The 16,642-nt window shown below is 37.0% G+C and overlaps 1 long non-coding RNA gene across 1 annotated transcript; it reads right to left on the bottom strand.

Annotated features, from left to right (window-relative positions):
* Window positions 1–299: 299 nt before the first annotated feature.
* LOC112695924 (uncharacterized) lies at window positions 300–3,407 on the bottom strand. The gene is made up of 2 exons (XR_003150617.3): window positions 2,781–3,407; window positions 300–505 (listed from the first exon to the last, which is right to left on the bottom strand). It is a non-coding gene; the product is annotated as an uncharacterized lncRNA (long non-coding RNA).
* Window positions 3,408–16,642: the final 13,235 nt, after the last annotated feature.

Raw genomic sequence — 16,642 nt, 5'->3', positions numbered from 1 at the left:
TAGTGTATTATCACCAATATTATTACTATTATTAATATTATTTTCAATATTATTATTACTATTATTATATTACAAATTTTTTAAGGCTAAGAGTACATATATTCTTACAATTCTACATGGTTATTCGATTGGCACGCACCATTACTATTTACATTAAAGTATGATCTTATGTAACATTGTAACTTTTAGTACCTCATAACTGTATTAAAAGCTAAGGTGTTACTTACCTCTAAACCTTTTTTATTTTATGCTATCTTTATTTAATATCGAGCCTTTGCAAATACAAATCGAAACTTTAATTAAGAAAACGAGAAGTTTACTCTTAATCACTTTAATTCAGGATTCTCAAATACAAGTCCTATCCCTCTGAAATTTCCTGAACAATAAATGACGAGGGAAGAAATAAAGATCTAACATTAAACCAAAATCTAGAAAATACGAATTACATATATAAAACTCTGTGGACCAGTCGTGGCTCTTTGTCAAGGGTTTTCTGAACCTGTCGCTGAAACAAAAGATTTGTAGGGGGTGAGAACGTCGTCCTAGCATGTTTTCAGTAGGAAAAGTGAATGCCGTAAACATACAAAATAAAATACAAATAGCTAACTCATATCACAAATACAGTTTTCTTTGTTAAACCCTTATAATCTTTCCTAAGTCTTACCTAAAGCTATTTAAAGCTCTTTCTTTAAATCACGTTAAATAAAGTCACAGTCACATTATCAATTCCTCATCCTTAAACAACATTTCTTAATTATCCGAATATCTAAGTAAGCCAGCATCGCAAATAATATACTTAACCCAAACCACAAATATCAGCCCCCACAACATTATTAAGTCCACAACACAAGTAAAATGTCCAACCAAGCATACAAGCAAGTCACCAAGACAACAGCACAAGCACAAATAAACAAAGTAAACAACCACAATCAAATACAAATGTGCAAACAATATTATGCATGCCTGTCCCTAGCACAGACCATGAGCTCATGCATCGGTTGTCTACCTGTAACTCGACGTTACTCGGAGTGAACTCCAAATATGGTTCCTTTACTGTGTTAGTTTGATACCTTGGCATCACGGTTATCCGTGTCAGTTAGGCTTCATCATAATAGCATTTTAATGTGTATTACAGTAAGAAATAATACTATCAGTTAGGTGAACATTCCCGCATTAGCAATCTCATGCTATCAGTTAGGCGGACACTTTCGCATTAACAGTTTGGCGCAAGGCCCGTTTAACATATAATTCTCAATTATTTATTTCATTCTTTACTTCCCTTTTTTTTCCCTCTAAGTATCCTTTCCATTCTTTAATTCTCACTTTCTTTCCTTTTCATTAAGCCTCCACTTCACCTTACAGCTAGGCATACCTCCGCATCACCAAGAAACTTAAAAGTACCTCCCCATCACCGTAAAACTAGGCGTACCTCCACATCACCGCTTAGCTTTAAATGTGTCCTAGGGATAACCTACACACCTTTATTTAACTAAGCTCTTACATTTTGCCAAATTTGGATATATCCTTTGGTCTAAATCAAGTTTTACCACGTTTGGATTAGAATTGAATCCGATAGCCAACTTAATAAAATCTGCTGATGCACTAAAGAGAATTCAAAAAAAAAATACAGCAAGCAGCTCTGTATTTGATAAATCTGTAATAAATTCAATTCTAATCCATTACTTCTAAATTTTGGTGAGGATACGCTCAACACTACTAAGTTCTAGAACAAACAAATTTCAGATTCATAGCTAATTAAATGTCAATTGAAAGTGCTATTCTATTTTTAGTAGTTGATTATGAGTTTTCTGCAAATATTCTCGCTTCAAAGAGACATAACTAACTCTACAAAATAGATATGGATATGAACTTTGTACTCAATTAAAGTAGACTTACAGATCTTTAAAACCCTATTAAAAGCAACTCAAAATGCCAAATAAGTCAAAAGTTATAGTAGCTAGAAGGTGATACTGCAGAACCAGAAAACCAGAAAATTCTGCAGCAACCACCAAATTTAAAAAATTCACATCTTCCAAACCACTTGATCAAATTTCCTGAAATTTTTATAGAAAAATTTTGACTTCTTGAAGTTTGACCTAAAAATAATTTAGATCAAAAATCATGTCTAGATTACTCCCAGTTTTTATTTTAATTTGCTGCCAATTTTGTAGAAAATTCTGCATTGAATGATTTAACAACCCTTCATACCAAATTCTATATTCAAGCCTAAAATTTCTCTAAAACCACAATTCCAACTTTCTTTTGACTAATCAAAGTTGCCAAAGTGTTTAGCACAATCCTAGGAGTTCATACTTATCAATTCACCCTTTTCACAAGTGCACATATACTTAGTTGAACATGTACTTTTCTACACTATCAAAAACATAATTTCTTTCCATAGGAGCTCAACATCAATCATACACATAATAAATCATCAATCATCATCATTCAAGCACACAATAATTTACCAATCCATAATGAACCATCATACATCATAATACAACTAGCATCAACTATGACCATATCATCATCAATAACAGAATCATAATTTACAAATATACATATAACTCATCTAATCACCCAATTCTTTACAGCACTAGCAATCCTACCAAAACTCACTTTTAGCATACTCAAACATACTCACATTTACTAACAATTTTCAACTTTATCAATTCTCATTAATTGGTCATGCATAGCATTTATAAATCATTTATAATTATTCAGTAAACTTTTTGGCATTCTTAATTTCAAAACTCTTAATTTCAAAATGAACCCCCTACCTCAATTAGTCGAACTCCGAAACTAAACCCTCTTTTGTTTTGAATTTGCAGCAGTGGCAACACCCAGTGCAATCGGGACAGCGGCAGCAGCATCATTTTGGAACAACAGCAACGCTAATCACCTCCGGCAGTGGCAGTAACAGTAGCTCCGATGCAAAACTGGAGTAGCAACAATAGCTTGTCTTCTCCAGCGGTGATCCTTATAGCAGCGCCACAAGTTCTGTTGGATTGAGAGAGATAGGGTTCAGTCATGGTGGAGTGAATCAATATTCAGAAATGACGATACCCACAACAGCAGCAGCTCCAGTGGCGTCTCCTTTCACTCTTGACAACAACTACGATGTCGCGGCAGCGTTCCCAGGCCCCACCGGTCGCCCTCCCTCTTTCTCACGCTCTGCCTTCCTCTCTTAAGCTCTCCCTCCTTTATTTTCTTTCTCTATTTTGTGTGTTCTTGATGACCCAGAAGAAGCAAGAAGGAATTATATATGGAAGAATGAGTGGTGAGGAGTGAAGAAGAGTGGTTGAGGGAGTAAGGGACGAGTGTCACTCGGAGTAAGTCATGGTGATGGTGAAGAGGAAAAGAATGCGTTCTTAGTGAGACTGAGAGTATAATTAGTGTGTGTTGCTAGTTTTAGGGGTCGGAAAAATGCATACTAATAGTATAAAAATTTTACAAAATTTTTAGATTTAAAAATAATAATTTAGAATTTAATTATGATACCAAAAATTATTTTGGGGACACATAAAATTTAATTTATTTACATACTAACAAATTTAAACAATTATTTTTTAGAATAGTAACAATTAAATTAATCGTTTTTTTATAGTAAAAGCCAGCTATAAAAAAGATAATTTACACTATTGCTCTGGGTTTATTGATCCTTGGTGTTAAAAATTCGAGATATCATGTCTTGGAAATGGCATGCTGATCTTCGGTTGATTTTGAAAGATACAAATACAGTAGCAGACATGGCAAAGACTGCAATGAGGACTCTTTCTCGCAAGTAGAGCTTTCATTGCCTTGGAAAGAGTTTGAGAGTAGTATTCAGCGAGACTGTCTTTCTTAAGCAATTTTTTATTTATTTTTTTTCCTAGTTGTTTATTTTCTTTTAAGTCACAAAAAATCATGTTTTTTATAAAATAAAAATTTAAAATTCAAACCATTCCTTACTCAATTTAAATTATATAACTTTTTACTATTTATAAATTACTGAAATTCTAATTTTAATTATACAAAATATTTCATTAATACGAAATTATACACAAGAATCCTAATTAAATGAAATTCAAATAATTATAAAATTAATTTAATTATGTCTAATTAAAATAATTCCTAAATAACTTAGTCAAACTAATAAAATATGTCATAAATAATTTCAAAAATTCGAGTTATTATATCTTACATGGTTTAATTTATGCCCTTACTATTACTATTGTTAATCATTATTTAAAGTCATTAGATTAATGAGTTGAGTACATGACTATTTCATGTAATTTGTATTGTTATTGTCATTGTTATGCCCAATCGTTATGGCTCACGTCTCTGCTCGGCTTCTCCCTCTTTAAGTTTGTGCTCTCTCTATCTCTAATTTTGATGTGTCTCACCCGAAACGCAAATGTTGTTGCTCACTTGTCTTTTTCGCCGTCACTTCCATTTAATTGTTCGACATCATCTTCTTACAAACGTCTTTGTTGTTCGGCCATCTTTTCTTTTTCCGTAAGCACTCTTTCATTGCTTCTTCAATTCTAATTTTTTTTATGAAATTAATTATGATTAATCTATACTTTTTTGAGTTAATTATTTTTGTTAATTAATCTTATTCTTGATAATTTTTTTTCTAAGTTAATTTTTTAAAATAATTTTGTTAATTGTTGATGATAATTATTAATTATGACTTTTGAGTTTGTGTTATGTATATAATTGTTAATTGTTAAATTTGTATCTTGAGGCTTTATGTATCGTTGAGTTGTTGATATGAATAGAAATTTTGTGTAAATTTGTGTTCAATAATCAATACTTAGTTATTGACGGTATGTAATTTGTATAAATTTGGATTCAGTAATTAGAAATTTGCGCAAATAGTGTCTAAAACTAGTTTGTTTTTTTAGTAGTGAAACATAATGTATTTGTTAATTATATACGATGAGTTTAGAAAACTCTAAATTAATTTGATGATGAACAAATATTATTAATATATTTAATTACAAAATTGTCAATCTGTATTTTAATTCATGCTTATTGAATTGATAATTTTGTTGCTTTACAGATTATGTATATTGGGCATAGAAGCAAAACTAAAGCCCAAATTGTGCAAAAAATACATTTAATCTTGTGCAAAATTGTTATATGAATTGTTGTGTTTGTTGGGCCAAGAAAACCAACTTGAAGCCTAACTTGGTGTTTGGTCCGAAATCAAGAAAAGGAAATGGGGCACAATATTTTATTTACTCATTTAACTTGATAAAATTCATTTCCTTTAATGCCGCATGCTTCAACGGATCCCACTTTTATTTTTTGGTGGAATTCAAATTTTCATTAAGTGGAGTTAATGCAGACCTTGGAACCATGAAAGAGAAATAGAAATTGATTTGATGACATTGAATGCTGATCCACAGCACTAAGCAAGAGAGAAGCAAAATTAATTCATTTTAATTTCTTCATTCAAATCACATTGAAAGTTTTCTCCCTTCCCTCTCTTCTCTCCTCTACCTTCGGTCACTTCACATCAACTATGGAAGTAATTTTGAGCTATCAAAAGAAAGTGGAAGAAGCTAGTGTTAAAGCCATTGTGATTATGTCATCAAGAAAAAGAAAATCTGAAGTGTGGTGTGGCTAAGATCTTTACCAGAAAAAGTAAGATGTGGTGAAATAATCTTAAGCTCTCCATACCCTAAAAAGGAAGAAGATCAACTCGGTCAGAGGAAGAAGATCCTTGGAGGCATGGCTTGTCTCTGCTTTTGATCAACCACCACAGGAGGTAGCTACAGTAGCTACGTGATGGAGGATGCAGAAGTTAGAGCAGATGAAGCTGTCATCATCAAGAACTCATCAAGGGCTAGAAATCCTTCTTGGAGTGCAAGTCAAGATGGATAGCTCGGATTGATGAAGCTTGGTGAGAAGGGAAGACACAGAGGTAATTGCATATTGGGTTTTATATTCGGTTATCTCTCCTCTCTCTCTCTCTGGCCGAATCAGTTTTGCATGAAGAAGAAGAAGTTTAGCTTGGTTCAACAGTTTCAACCGTGGCGGCTTCCCCTTCTATAAATAAGGGAGAATAGCCAGGGCTTGAAGAAAGGAAAAGAGTGAAAGCACAATATTCCTATAACTACCTAAGCTAACAGAAGTTCTTCTCCTTCAATATTTTATATTTTGTAATTTTCTGTTTAATTTTGTCTGTCTTGAGTCTCATGGAAAAAGGCAAACAGTGAGGTTTGTAAGAAAAAGCCATAGAGCAGAAAAAGGTAGAGCGCACAAAATTAAAAGAAAAAGCCATAGATGTCCTTAGAGGTCCTTTGTACATCTGTGTTGTGTATCATGATTCTGTGGGAATCCCCTTGCAAGTTGGGTTAGCACTTAGCAGTTGAAAGCTTGGTAGTTGACCAAGTCAAGTTCAGGATTGGGGTTAGATTCTGGACTTATCCCGGATATGAAGGGTAGTTCCTAGGGAAAGATGGTGTTTGTAATCAAAGATGGTTATAGTGAAATTTTATCATTGTTGTGATGGAGACTGGATGTTGGATGCATTGCACTTAGCAGCTGAACCAGGATATATCTTGGTGTAATTTTCTCTCTCTTCTACTCCATTTCTGATTCTGCTGCATAGGAGACAAAATTGAAAAATATCTCCTAGCTAGTCACGAGACAAAACAAAAAAGTCTATTGACTAGGCACGAGACAAAAATAAGAAATATCTCCTCAAGTGTTCTAAAGGACAGCAAGAGTTACTAAGCGAAAAAGGGCTAAGATTCAACCCCCCTTTCTCTTAACCACTGATAAACCATCAATTGGTTTCAGAGCTTGGTCTCAAAGAGATCAAGCTTTGCAGCTTGGAGAAAAGATCCATATGACAGAAAACAATGGCTCGAATCTGTTGTCCTACAACCTGACAGAAGGACAGTCAAGCAACAAACCTCCTCTTTTCAATGGGAAAAACTACACCTATTGAAAGGAGAGAATGAAGATTTTTGTACAAGTAGTGGACTACAGACTCTGGAAGAATTATCCTGGAGAGTCCTCAATTTCCAACCACCACAAGTGCTGAAGGAGTAGTCTCTCTTAAACCCGAAGCAAGTTGGACCGAAAACGATAGAAAGAAGGTGGAGCTCAATGCCAAGGCTGTTAACTTGCTCAACTGTGCTATCAGCTTCGAGGAATACCAACGGGTATCACGATGCACAACGGCAAAGGAAATCTGGGACAAACTTCAAATCACTCATGAAGGAACCACCATAGTGAAGAAGACCAAGATAGACATGCTGAACAAAGAATATGAAATGTTCTCAATGAAGGAAGGAGAATCAATAGATGAAATATTTGAAAGATTCAACATTATCATTGTTGGCTTGGATGCTATGGGAATTACGTATCCTGATTCTGTGCTTGTGAGGAGAGTTTTAAGATGTCTCACAAAAGAGTGGGAAACTAAGGCATTAATCATAAAGAAAGGAATTGCTTTTACATCTGTTACTAACCCCCTAGATGATGAATCCAGTGATAATTCCTTTGAAAATGAATTTATGTTATTTGCCAAAAAATTCAGGAAAATGGTGAACCTCAAGAAAAGAGGCAAGGGAAGCAGTTCAAGAAAATAAAAGAAAGATTTTAGCAAAGACTGAGCATTTCAAATCTGATTGCCCTAAGTTGAAGAAGGAGGAGAAGCCAAAGAAAGGAATGAAAAATGGACTGATGGCTTCTTAGGAGGACTTGGAAAATGACTCAGACGATGATGAAGAATCAGAGACCAAGTCCCAACCATGTCTCATGGCAGATCACGTTGAACAGGTAGTCTTTCATAACCCTGACACTGAATATCTTCATCTTATGATAGACCACCTTTCTGAAAAAATTAGATGTTTCTTGCTTGATAACCAAGATCTTGAACAACAAATCACCATTCTTAAAGATGAAAATGGTTTTCTTAAAGATAAACTAAGGGAGGCTGAAATTGCTGTTGAACTTGTTGAAGAAAACAAGTAGTTAAAAGCTCAACTTAGAAGCTGTGAAAGTGATCATTCTGTTGTTGCATACGTAAACTGTTTTAAAGAAAATGAAGAGTTGCTTAAAAAGGTCAAAAAACTTGAAGATGACTTAGCCAAGTTCACTCAAAGTTCTGAAAATTTAAATCAAATCTTGGCTGGTCAAAAACCTCTCTATGATAAAGCTGGCTTGGGGTTTCACAAGAGTTTCAAATCTGTTAAAAAACCTTATTTTGAAAACATGGCTTCATCTTCTAATGATACAAGGTTTCAAAACCCAACAAGTTTTAGCAAAACAGCAACTCCAAGATTTTGTAGACTATGCAACCGAAATGGCCACTTTCCCATTCAATGTTTCTTTGGTGAAAGAATGATTGGTGACAAAGTTTACAAAGTTGTTTTTGACTACAATAGTTTGGGACATAGGAGATGGTTTAATGTGAAAGGATCCAAGAAGATTTAGATACCTAAGGTCACTTGAGCTTATTTTGTACGTGTGCCTAGCATCCAAGCGGAAGGACAAATGTGGTACATGGACAGCGGATGCTCTAGGCATATGACCGGAAAGGCAACCTTCTTCATAAAACTTGATGAGTATGATAAAGGGTTTGTCACTTTCGGTGATGATGGTAAAGAAAAAATAGTGGCCATTGGAAAAGTTGGTAAAAGCTTCTCATCTTTTATAACTGATGTTCTTCTTGTTGATGGTTTGAAACATAATTTACTAAGTATTAGCTAATTGTGTGATATAGGATATGAAGTTATTTTTAGAAAGTTTGTGTGCTTAGTTATTTGTGAAAAATCTAGGGATATTTTGTTTGAGGTTAAAAGGTGCAATAATGTGTATGGATTGACTCTTGAGAATTTGAAAGATCAAAAAGTGACATGTTTAACCTCTCTTGAATATGAAAAATGGCTATGGCATAAGAAATTGGGTCATGCTAGCATGTACCAAATTTCTAAGCTAGTCGAGAAAAATTTGGTTAGAGGAATTCCAAATATTAAATTTGATAAGGATCTTACTTGTGATGCTTGCCAATTGGGCAAACAAGTAAAATCCTCCTTTAAAACAAAAGATGGAATTTCAACCAAGAGGCCATTAGAGATGGTTACACATTGATCTTTTTGGTCCAACAAGAATTCAAAGTTTAGGAGGAAAACACTATGATTTGGTGGTGGTGGATGATTACTCTAGATTCGGTTGGGTACTTTTTCTTACTCATAAAAATGATGCTTTTCATGCTTTCTCAACCCTTTGCAAAAGAATTCAAAATGAAAAAGATTTAAAAATTGCCCATTTGAGAAGTGATCACGGAAAAAAATTTGAAAACCAAGACTTTGAAAAATTCTGTGATGATTTTGGAATTGCTCATAACTTTTCATGTCCTAGAACCCCTCAACAAAATGGGGTGGTTGAGAGAAGGAATCGAAGCCTTCAAGAGATGACGAAGGCTATGCTATGTGAAAATGAGGTTCCAAAATTTTTATGGGCTGAAGCTGTGAATACAACTTGTTACATTTTGAATAGGACTATCATTAGAAAAGGGTTAAAGAAAATCCTTTATGAGCTATGAAAAGGAACCCCTCCTAATCTTAAGTATTTCCATATTTTTTGATGCAAATGCCTTGCACTTAACAATAAAGAAAACCTTGGTAAATTTGATCCAAAATCCTATGAGGAAATGTTTGTTGGATACTCCACCACTAGCAAGGCTTATAGAATTTACCTCAAAGAACATAGAACCATAGAGGAATTCATACACGTTTCTTTTTGTGATACTAATTCAATTTTCAGTACTGTGATAGAAGATGATACAGATTGTGAAGATGCTGTCAACAAAAAGGCCAGTGAAGAAAATCCCAAGTCTGCCCAAAATAAAGAATTTATCCGTCCAATTTTATCTCATCAGAATGGAGGAGATATTTCTGTTTTGTCTCCTGAGCCAATAAGAGAATCTGGAATAGAACAACCCACTGAAACTCATCAAAGCTCAACATCTCTCCGAAAACCAAGAGAATGGAAGTCTATGAGGGGTTATCCTCATGACTTTATCATGGGTGATCCCTCACAAGGTGTAACAACAAGATCTTCAACCAAAAAGCAAACCGAACCAAGCAACTTTGCTCTCTTGCCACAAATGAAGCCTAATAATGTGAAGCAAGCTCTTGAAGATCCTTCTTGGGTCATAGCCATGCAAGATGAGCTGGCTCAATTTGACAAAAATGAGGTTTAGACACTAGTACCTCATCCGAATGGTAAGAAGGTAACGGGTACTAAGTGGGTTTTCAAAAATAAACTAGGTGAGGATGGAAAAGTTGTTCGTAATAAGGCTAGATTAGTGGCCCAAGGTTACGATCAAGAAGAGGGTATAGATTTTGATGAGTCTTTTGCTCCGATAGCAAGAATGGAAGCAATTAGGTTGCTTCTTGCCTATGATGCCCATAAGGGTTTTAAAATGTTCCAAATGGATGTCAAATGTGCTTTTCTTAATGGCTTTATTGATAGAGAAGTGTATGTGGCACAATCCCTCGGTTTTGAAAATAAAGAATTTTCAAATCATATTTTCAAACTCTCAAAGGCCCTTTATGATCTTAGGCAAGCTCCAAGAGTTTGGTATGAAAGGCTTAGTGCCTTCTTATTGGAATATCACTTTCAAAGGAGTACCACCGATACTACTTTATTTATTAAAGCATCTAATGATGATATTCTCCTAGTTCAAGTTTATGTGGATGACATTGTATTTGGGTCGGCCAATGAATCCTTGTGTGAAGAGTTTGGAAAACTCATGACTAGTGAGTTTGAAATGAGTTTAATGGGAGAGCTAACATTCTTTCTTAGCCTCCAAATTAAACAAACTCCTAGAGGCACTTTTATTCACCAAGGAAAGTATGCTAAAGAATTAATAAAGAAATTCGGCCTAGAAAGTTCCAAACCAATGGGAACACCAATGCATCCAAACACTAAAATTGAAAAGGATGATGATGGCAAAGATGTGGATAAAACACGGTATAGAGGAATGATAGGTTCACTCATGTATCTTACCTCCTCTAGACCGGATATTGTTCAAAGTGTGAGTGTATGTTCAAGATTTCAATCTCACCCAAAAGAATTCCATCTTTCGGCCGTTAAACGCATCATTAGATACATTAAGGGAACTAGCGATTATTAGGGGTGTGCATGGTTCAGTTTTTCTATAAACTGAACTGAAACTGCACTAAACCATTTTAAATGGTTTAAAAACTGAACCAAACTGCTTTGTCACATATGAAACTGGTTCTAAACCAGTTTATAATACAGTGCACCAGTTTAAACCAGTTCATAAAAATAAAACTGGTTTTAATTAAAAAAAATCAGTTTAAACTGGTTTATAGGCTAAAACTAGTTTTCACACTCTCCTTCTTTCTTTCCCTCTCTCTCCCCTCTCTCTCCCCACTCTCTCTCTCTCCCTTCTCACTCTCTCTCTCTCCTCTCCCTTTCTCTCTCTCCCTCCCTCCCTCATCCCTCTCTTTCTCTCCCTCCCTCTCTCTCTCTCTCTCTTTCTCTCTCCCTCTCTCTTCCTCTCTCTATCTCTCTCTCTCTTCCACTCTCTCTCTCCTTTTCCTCTTTTGCTCTCTCTCTCTCTTCTTCCCTCACTCTCTCCTTCTCCCCTCTCTCTCCTTTCTCTCTTTTTTCTCTCTCTTCTCATCTCCCTCTCTCTCCTTTCTCTCTTTCTTTCTCTATCTTCTTCTCTCCCTTTCTCCCCCTCCTTTCTCTCTCTTCCTCCTCTCTATTTTCCTTTTCCCTCTCTCTCCCCTTCCCCGCTTTCTCCCCTCCCCTCTCTTTGTCTTCCTCTCTCTCTCTCCCTCTCTCTTTCTCTCTCCCTTTTCTCCCTCTCTATCCCTTTCTCTCATTCTCTCTCTCCCCTATCCCTCTTCCTCTCTCTCTCTCCTTTCCTCTCCCATCTCTCTCTTCCCCCTCTCTCTCTCTTTCTCTCCCTCTCTTTCCGTCCTCTCTCCCTCTCTCCTTCTCCAAAATTAATTTTACATACTTTCTTTCTCTTTCTCCCTTCACACACTCTCTCTCTCTTTCTCTCTTTCTCTCTCCTTCCCCTCTTCCTCTCTTTCTCTTCTTTGCTCCCTCTCTCTCTCCCTCCTCTCTCTTCCTCTTCTCTCTTGCTCCCCTTCTTTCTCCCCCTCCCTCTCTTTGTCTTCCTCACTCTCTCTCCACCTTTTCCTTTTCTCTCTCTTCCCCTCTCTCTCCCTATCTCCATCTCTCTCTCACTCCTCTCTCTCTCCCCTGCCCCTCTTTCTTCCCCTCCCTTTCTTTCGCTCTCCTTTTCTCCCTCTCTATCCCTTTCTCTCATTTTTCTCTCTCCCTTATCCCTCTCTCTCTCTTTCTCTCTCTCTCTCTCCTTCTCTCCATCTCTCTCAATTTTTCTCTCTCTCTCTTCCTCCTTCTCTCTTTTCTTGTGCTCTTTTTTCCCTTTTCTTCTCTCTCTTCCTCTCCTCTTCCTCCTCCTCTCTCTCCTCCTTCTCTCTCTTATTTTGGAGAAAAGAAAAAGAGAAAGAGAAGAGGGATATAAAGTGAGAAAAGGATGAGAGAGAAAAAAAAGAGAGAAAGAAATGAGAGAAAGAGAATAAGGAGAAAAAAGAGAGAGAAATGGATAGAGAAAGAAGGGAATGAGAAAGAGAGAAAAGGAGAGAGAAATAAGGGAAGGAGAGAGAGAAGAATAGGAAAGAGAAAGAAAAAAGAGAAAAATGAGAGAGAGAAAGAGGATGAGAGAGGGGAGGTGGAGAGAGGGCAGAGAGGAGAGAAACAAAAGGGGAAAGAGGAAAAAGAGGAAGAGAGAGAGAGAAGGGGAAGGGAGGGAGAGAGAGAAGGGGGATGGGAGGGGGAGAGAGAGGGAGAGGGGAGAAAAGAAAAGAGAGAGAGAGAGAGCGATAGAAAAAAGAGAGAGAGAGAGAGATAAGGGGGAGAAAGAGGAGAAGGAGAGAGAGAGAGGAAGAAAGAGGGGAGGAGGAGAGATAGAGAGAGGAAGGAGAGAAAAAAAGGGAGAGAGAGAGAGAGGAAGAGAGAGAATAAGGAAGGGGAGGGGGAGGGAGAGGGGGGAATGGAGGGAGAGGGAGAAAGAGTAAGGAGAAAGAGAGAGAGAGAAGAAAGAGGGGAGGGGAGAGAGAGGAGGGAGAGAAGAGAGAGAGAGAGAGAGAGAAAGAGAGAAGGGAAGGAAGGGAAAGGGAGAGGGGGAAAAGGAGAGAGAGAGAGAGAGAGAGAGAGAGAGAGAGAGATAGAAGGGAGAGAGAGAGAGAAGGAGAGGAAGAGAGAGAAAAAGAGGGAGACAAATAGGAGGGGGAGAGAGAGAGAGAAAGAGAGAGAGAGAGATAAAGAAGGGAGAGAAGAAAGAAAGGGAAGAGAGAGAGAGAGAGAAGGGAGAGAGGAGGGGGAGAAAGAGGAGAAGAAGAGAGAGAGAGAAAGAAAGAGGGGAGGGAGAGAGAGAGAGAAAAAAAAGGGGAGAGAGAGAAGAAGGAAGAGGAAGGAGAGGTAGAGGGGGGAGAGAGAGAGAGAGAGAGAGAGAGAGAGAGAGAGAGAAGGAGAGGGAGAAAGAGGAAGGGGGTGAGAGAGAGAGAGAGGAGTGGGAGAAAGAGAGGAGGGAGAGGAGAGAGAGAGGGGAAGGAAGGGAGAGGGAGAGGGAGAGGGGGAAAGGAGAGAGAGGGAGAGGAGAGAGAGAGAGAGAGAGAGAGAGAGAGAGAAAGAGAGAGAGAGAGTGAAGGGAGAAAGAGAAAGAAAGAGTATGTAAAATTAATTTTGGAATTTAAATAAAACCAGTTTTAATTTGGTTTAAAACTAAACTGAACCATAAAAACTGGTTTTTAATAAACTGGTTTTTCATAAAAACTATGGTTTCAGTTCAGTTTTTTATTTAAAAAAACTGGTTTATTTAAAACAGTTTTAGTTTAGTTTCAATTCAGTTCAGTGAAACCAGTTTTTTTGCACACCCCTAGCGATTATGGCTTATGGTATCCAAAATCTGATGATTTTTGTGTAGTAGGTTTTGTGATGCAGATTATGCAGGAGATAGGGTGGATAGAAGGAGCACATCGGGCATGTGTTGCTTCCTTGGAAGCTCACTTAACATGTAGTCAAGCAAAAAATAAGCCACAGTAGCTCTATCCACAGGCAAAGCTGAATATATTTCTGTATCTGCATGTTGTTCACAATTAATTTGGTTGAAAACTCAATTGGAGGATTACAAATTAAAAATCAATAGTATACCCTTGTTCTGTGACAATATGAGTGCTATAAACATCTCTAAAAATCCTGTTCTGCACTCAAGAACCAAGCACATTGAAATCAAATATCATTTTATTAGAGAACATGTGCAAAAAGGTACTATTGATATTCAATTTGTTAAATCCGAAGAACAACTTGCAGACATTTTCACTAAACCTTGTGTAAAGACAGATTCTGCTCTCTAAGAAATAGTTTGGGAATGATAGAATTAAATTTTGTTGATAATTTGTGAAATTTTTTATTCTGTTTGGTTTTGTCTCGTAGGAAAGCAGGAGACAAATTTTAGGAAGTGATGAACAGGAATTGGTACAGGGGGAGACTGAACTGATGTTAATTTTCTTGGGCCCCACCAAACCTCCTTGACCTTACTCTGATCCGTTTTTTGAGTTCCTCAATTCCATTAATCATACTTTTGGGAAGTTGTCTTGTCAAATCTTGTAGGAAGGAGTTGTTGTCAAATCAAATTTTTATCCTTCCCTCATCCCTTGATTCTAGGAGCTAAACTTTCAGTTTTTAATTTTAAAATCCTTCCTTGGTTAATAACCGCGTCTCTTAATGAGTAATAACTCCCTCAATTCTCTCTCCACTCAGCATTAAATGCTTCCATAACCTTCCTCCTCTCACCACTCTATTCGGCCTCTCTCTTCATCTTCCCTTCCCATTCTCCATTCTTCATATCATGAAAAAGAAAGTTACTTCAAGAAGAAGTGACCAAATCCCTCTCACAAAAAAATCTCCATTTTCTTCCACCCCTCAAACTCACACTCACATCCATATTCACTCAACATCCTCCCCATCTCCACCCTCTCAATCCACCGAAGCCATGCGAAGAAAGGTCATAGCCCAGAAAACATCATCGCGCAAGAGGAAGGAACCCGCGGTTGAAGAAGAAGATGAGTCTCACACATCTCTACCTCATTCTCCACCTAAGAAAGCAACTCCTGGCCGTTGCTCTCAGAAGGCAAAAGGTTACATGTTACGTAACACAAAGGAACCCCCTAATCTGAAATCCCTGGATTTCAAGAACAAATACAACAAAGGTCATTCTCATTTTGACCCAGGAAGGTTCAACTCTTGTGCATCTTATGAGTTTCACAAAGATGTGTTGAAGAAACATCACTTATGTGCTTCTTACATAGTGAACCTGGATTCTCTTGCTACCAAAGGAATCAACTTCCTCACTCTTTTTGAGAATATGAAGTGGACTCCCCTATTCAATATCCAAAAACCTGTATACCCAGCTTTGGTTCGAGAGTTTTATGCAAACATGAGGTTGATTGATGGAGCAATTCATTCCTATGTGAAGCGAGTTTATATGACACTGAACAGAGAAACAATAAGTGCTACCCTGGGTTATGTTGATGAAGGGCCAGCAGCTTATATGTCAGAAAAATGGGACTCACAAGTGGGGGTCACTCTCCAGATTGCTTTGAATCAAACCTGCGAGAACTTTTCGGCTTTGGATGGCACTGTTTTAACTCACAAAGCTCTCGGCTCAGAAAGAGCATTGTTGCACATAATCATCACTCACATTCTGACTCCACAGAGTGGCTCATTCAATAGAGTAACTGTTTCCAATACCTTGGTACTTTTTGCTGTTATTACTTCATCTCCTATTTCCTTTGCATATCTCATGATAAGGCATATGTGGGAATGTGTTAGAAGCACCAAAAAGGCTAACCTTCCTTATGGCATATTCCTTACCTGCATCTTCGAACATTTCAATGTTGATATACATAATGAAGAAGTGGAGAATAAAGTTTCATCAATTAAGGAAGGAGGAGTTTCAGGTACTATGAAAGGCACCAAAGGAAAACGGTCAATGCCCTCTGACAGTGATCTTGAGAGCCGTCCAAGGTGGCAGAATCGATCAAGGAAGTCCTCACTGAGTTTTCTAACATGTCCAAACTGATGGTGCAATCTTACAAGGCCGCTCGTAAGCAAGCATACGAAAATGAAAAAGTTTGGACAAAGTGCCAAGAAAGAGTGGGTCTGATGCTTTAGAATTTTGAAGAAGAGATGGGAGCTGCCGATAAGGATGATGAATCTGGATCTGAATATAATCTTTCTGATGATTAACTCATTTGTCTCTTGTTAAACTCTGGTTATCTTTGGTTTATTTTGGTACTCTGATAGCTATTTGGATACTCTAGACTTCTGTTATTTTGTTGAACTCTTAGATATTTTGGCTTTGGTTATATTTATGTGTGTTCCATTGTCTCTCTTTTGCAGGTTCCCCTTTGATGACAAAAGGGGGAGGAAAGCTGAAAAATTGAAAAGTTGAAAAAACAGGGGCCGAAATCTTTTGTGATTCATGATAATCCCTGTGCACCAATTCCTTGTTCCAATTATTATGATCTGTTTTTTTTGAAATGGTTGCTGAAATTTGGAACATAGT

This window comes from Arachis hypogaea, chromosome 6 (assembly GCF_003086295.3).
Source record: "Arachis hypogaea cultivar Tifrunner chromosome 6, arahy.Tifrunner.gnm2.J5K5, whole genome shotgun sequence".
Taxonomy (NCBI): Eukaryota; Viridiplantae; Streptophyta; class Magnoliopsida; order Fabales; family Fabaceae; genus Arachis; species Arachis hypogaea.
The sequence above is the reverse complement of the archived record's forward strand: the minus strand, read 5'-3'. Positions and strand labels throughout refer to the sequence as shown.